Source organism: Peromyscus californicus, unplaced genomic scaffold, assembly GCF_007827085.1.
Source record: "Peromyscus californicus insignis strain IS unplaced genomic scaffold, ASM782708v3 Scaffold_14__1_contigs__length_90479793_seg_2, whole genome shotgun sequence".
NCBI lineage: Eukaryota > Metazoa > Chordata > Mammalia > Rodentia > Cricetidae > Peromyscus > Peromyscus californicus.
This window is the reverse complement of record NW_026294436.1, coordinates 52,641,207-52,646,850: the sequence shown is the minus strand read 5'-3', so window position 1 is coordinate 52,646,850 and position 5,644 is coordinate 52,641,207.

Below are 5,644 nucleotides of genomic sequence, written 5' to 3'. Positions count from 1 at the left end.
CGGTCCCTTCCTGCTCCACCAGCCACCATCCTTAAGCTCAGCAGGATGGAGTAAAACAAAGTCCAGAAAAATTGTTAGATTCCTCTAAATGCCAAGGAAACCCACCCTAAAAGCAAGTGGACTTGTATTTACTTACAGTGTCTCAAAAGCAAACGCTGGAGAGAGATGAAAAACCCAAGAAGTTAAAAATCTTTCTTAAAGAGCAAACAGTCTGCAGAGAAGTCAAAAGTACTGTGTGGTCATGAGTTTTCTTCACATGCCATCTCATAATGATCTCAATGATCAGATGAGATTAGTGTAGCCTACCGGTGAGAACCTGAGGACTGGGCATATTTAACCACTGTTGGCAAACACTTAGCAGCATAATTAAAGGTTTATCATCTAATGTAGTTAGATATAATTACTATGTTACAATGCCTTGGCCAAACAGAGGTATGAGGTACACAGAGGTTACTAGTAACAGAATTCTTATCAAATGCCTAGCATTGTAACCAGCTCTGTACACATTCATGACTAGGTTGATTCGATCCTGGGTCAAGTGGTCAATGTGACCCTCGTGTTTCTGAGGTACTCAGTCACACAGTAGCAAACTCCAGTTTGTGGAAGTGTGCTAAGAAGTGGAGCAATTGTTGAACTGTTGGCTGCCTGACACCAACACTGCTGCCCTGTGCCCCTGTGCTCTGTGAACTGCTGCCCTGTCTGAAGCACTCAGCAGGGCAGCAGAGGGTACCCAGGTGTGGCCCCGCTGGCAGTGGTGCACACGTAAAGGGAAGGGGAGTAGAAGAGCAGGACAGCTCAAGGCAGGCCCAAAGACACATTCTAGGTTTCTCTTGGCTCGCTACCAAGATCACATCAAACTGCTGGCGAAGGTTCAGATGATAGTCCCCACCCATGAAGGTGGCCATCCCTAAAGCCCAACTAGACCTACGCTTACCTCTAAATCTCTAATCACCACCTTCCTTCGGTTTCTTTAGTGCACGGATTTAGAGCATAGGCCTTGAATGGAAGCTGAGATCCTATGTCCAGTTTTGTATTTAATTACTATGTAAATTCAGGCTTCCTACTCATGCTAATGATCTGAAGTTCAGAGACCATCTTCTTTCACTATCCTCTGTTCTCTACTGACACAGTACACACAATGGTGCCTCACACAAAGCAGAGGTTCAATGTTAGTCACTGCATTCCACTCAAAGCCCAGCCTAGCAATCATTCCTACTTTGTGATCCTCAAGTGAGGCGTGACCATGGACGAGCTATTCAACTCCTGTACGGTGCCTCAGTTTCTTCCTCTGTATATGATATAAATCACAGGGAAACTGTGAGAATAAAATGAATACCAATTACGAAAATCTATTTTAGTAAATATTTGTGTTGTGGAACAACTTCAGACTTACAGACAACTTGAAATAAGTCCCCATATGTACCTCATCCAGCTTCTACTAATGCCACCTCATATTACAATGGTATATTTGTCAAAACTAACAAGCATTGGAATAGCACTCTTTTGTTTTGTTTTTTGAGACAGAGTTTCTCTGTGTGGCCCTGGCTATCCTAGAACTTGCTCTGTAGACCAGGATGGCCTTGAACTCACAGAGATTCACCTACCTCTGCCACCACAGCCCAGCAGGAATATCACTCTTAATTAAATTCCGAACTTACCTGGAGTTTACCAGTTTTCTCCTAATGCCCTTTTTCTGTTCTATGATCCAATGCAGAGTACCACACTGGCATTTAGAACATTTTTATGATAATAATAATTATATCTAACATACATTAGGTAGTTCTAGAAGCCAGACATTATTTTAAGTGTGAGTATATACACATGTATATAGACATATATATAGATACATACATATATATATATAATCATTAGAATCTTATGGGGTCAGTATTACTCAATTACAGTATGAAATTGAGACTTAAGAGGTAAAATTGCTTGCTAAATGTTAAACAGCTAACAAGGCCAGAAGTCAAACCAGCTCTATCTGATTATATATAGTTTTCTCCAAGATATTTTTCAGTGTTTAATCCTTTGAGAATTTCATACCATATATTTAGAACATATACACCCCCAGTACCAAACTATTAATCAATACTATCTCAGGAATTTGGACTACCAAGAAAGTCTTGACAGAAGACATGGAAGTGCAGTTTTTCACAACAGTTTCTCCGTGAAGATCATGCTCCAGAGTGAACTGAGCAGCTGATCTAACCCTGAGAAGGCCACGGGCCATGAGGGTTCTGCTACTCCTTGGCGGAGACACAGGCAAGAGAGTGCTGAGTGGGAGACAGGCACCCCTATCTAGAACATGAGCCTTGGAAAAAGAAAACAAAGGTACATCTCTGGGCCTAAGCAGTTAATGACACATGTAACTTCTACTCACTTTTTTATATGGCCACCCCATCCTTACTGTAAGGAAAAGTATATGCCAGGAAGACAAAATGGTATGGTAACAAAAAACAAAACAAAACAAACAACAACAGCAAAACTGTCTCTACCTCACCAAGATAAGGAATTTGAATTTCCTCCTGAAATACACTCGAGAATTTTATTCACAAAAATCATATTTAATTCGTTTTTGCTCTGAAGAGCTCATTCTGGGGCTGGAGCGTTCGCCTGGCATACTGCGTTTAATTCCCATCCCTGCAAAAAGAAGAGGAGAAGGAGCGGCGGCGGGGCATGGGGGACGACTCACTCCACTCGCCCTGGCTGTCGGGTAAGGAAAGATGAGTGAGGCCTAAGAAGCTGTGACACCAGCAGCGCTGCATCTTCCACAGGGAACACCAGGGAAACCAACCAAGGGCCGGAGCCATGGAGACAGAGGGAACTGGAGCCATTTAAAAAATAAGACCAGAAATACAGTTACAGACTTTGATGAGTGGCTAAACATGAAGATGGGGAAGAGCTACTGGAGGGAAGATTAGGAAAAACAAGGGCGCCCAAAGTTCAGATTCGGACTGCCAGGTGGCTGGTAACACAAGTCACTAAGACAGAGTCTCACCGCATCCCGGAGGCACAAAATAAAAACAAACACTGGGATAAAATCCATACAATGTGGGGAAGAGAAAGGACATGTGTGGAAGAGACTCAGAAGCAAGACAGAGCTAACTGCTCCTTCTCAGTGGAGTCAACAGACAGTATCTGAAATTGGAAAGCTACATAGGAGCAATGAGTGTCTTTTGGAGATATCAAGGGTCAGTCCAGTGGGTTTCAGGTGTCTGTCTCTCATGAAGGGGGGGGCATGCATGGAACAGGGTGGAAGACTGCTGTTTTCATGACTACTGGTGTACAGCTGCTGCTTTCTAAATAAAGAGGTGCGTGTATGCCCAATACAAATGGATGATTAAAAATAAAAAGAACAGATGACGTGGTCTAGAAAATTCTTGTCCTCCAAGAGATATCTTTACCCACCTTCCCCAGGGACAGCCATCATGACTCCAAAAGACAGCGTGCCCATGCTCACACTACCCACTGCACTTCACTGGCACTTGGGCCCTGAACTTAAGTCCCAGAAAAATGAATGGGGTCTTTTGTACAGGAGGTCATGTTTCACAGAGATCTTGGAAGATCACAGAATTTTATGCAGGAGGAACCATTTTAGTTGGATGTCAAGAGGGAAAGCTTGGAAGTACAATGAAGGTAGGTGTGTGGGGACCACCTGTAGTTCTCTTGGGCAGCTTGGAAGATGAATGGGATTCACGAAGAAGGTGGGGACAGAAGACTGATCGGGCAGCTTTATGAAACGTTTTTTCTGAAGTGTTTCTCCAAGTAAAGCCCACAGCCCATCTGTACCAGGGTTCTTCAGGTCCTTTAGGCCCTCAGATGGGGTAGTCATCAATGCATATTCTACGATGTTCTTCAGTCTTTGAGAAAGACTTGTGTGAGAGGATAACAAGACTCTGGGTTTCACAGGCTGCAAAAGCTTCTTTGGTCCATGGTAGGCCCCAACCAACTGGTCAAGCCAAATGGCCCTTTGACCTAAAAAGAATAACAGACGGAGGGATCAGCAATGCCCAGCCATCCTGCTTACTGCTTACTGCAATTCCCGCCTTGCGAAAAGGTCTCTGCTTCATAAGATACGGTAAAAGAACTCTGAGTTCAAGCTTCAGCTTTTCTCCTGTATATGAGCTTCAGTGTTTGGATTCATTCTCCTCAAATGAGGGAGTTAGGAGGTTATATATCTCCAAGGCCACCTCTAAATCTAACCCATGGATTACTATTCATAGGTTATCCAGAAAGTGTAAGAGACTGCTGAAAACCAGAAGGAAAATAGAGAACTCTACAGACACACTGACAGGGGTAGGGAAAGACAATTCACAGCAAGCACACAAAGATGTATTTAGTCTCATTAGAAACCAAGGAAATGTTCATTAAAGCAAGAGGTGTTGGGACTGAGAAGACAGATCAGTGGGTAAGAACACCTGTTACACAAGCAGGAGGACCTGAGTTTGGATCTCCATATAAAAAAGATGTGTGTGGCTGCTCATGCCTATGACCCAGCACAGGGTACAGGCAAGCGGGGACAACAGGACTGGAGGCGATCGCAGGTAACCACCAAGCAGAAAGTCAGTAAGCTCCAGGTTCACTGACAGATTCTTTCTCTAGAGAAAAAGGCAGAGTGATGGAGGAAAACACCTAGTTCCCTTTTCTGTTCTCCACGCATGCACAAACACAAAGAGGTATCGAGTTAGTACTACTAGGTCAGCAAAGCTTTGCCATATGGATTGATGGAATGTTGGCTCCTTGAAATCTAACACCTGTGTAATATGGTATCTCGGAATGAAGCAGAGCCAAATGTTAACTCCCCTTGGTGACTTATAGATGGAAAGACATTAGCGCTCCACCCCACTCTATAGATAAGACAACGTGAGAAAGATCCACAGACATCCCATTTCAACTGATGAGTACTTAGCAGAACTGAAATGGGAATCATCCAGGTCTTCCTGACACCATGTTTGATATTTTCTCTACCAGCAATGCATATTCATTTGCTCCTTCTCTCTTTCTCCTCCCCTCCCCTCCCTCCATCCCTCTCTTCCTCCTTCTCTTTCTTCCCCCCCCCCAAGAAGATTTCCTTGTCAGAGAAATTAATAAACTATGTTATCCAAATCTGATTTTGTAAGATTCTACTCTCAACTCCTTCTAGCTTCTAACTGCTGTCTCCTAACATTCAAGTTAAAACCCTATAGATTTGGTACAAAGCGCCTAAAAAACTATTGTTAGTGAAAATGTCAAACAAATCATCACTACTAAGACTTTAAAAGGATTACGTGTTCTTTGCAAGGAGCCAGATGGTGGAGATGGTGCACTGGTCATCAGCGCTGGCAATAACACGTCTGGCGGCACTGAAGAACCACGGAAAGGATGGGGAAATCACAGGGCAACGCTAAGTGTTTGACAAGAGTCAAGTGATGAAAGGGTGCAGACTGGATGGCTTCTTAAGCAGACCAATTATTTTGGCCAAGAGGTTAAGTTCTAAGAACAGCACACACGGGTATACAGCTTGGTGACTAATTGCATGCCACTCCCTGGACTCATTTTAGTGACTCTGGGCTCATTCCCAATTAGCAGTCACTATACCTGGCCTGTCCCTTTGACCCAGCCTCCCTCAGAAATGGCTGATGGCTTGTAATTCTTCTTTATT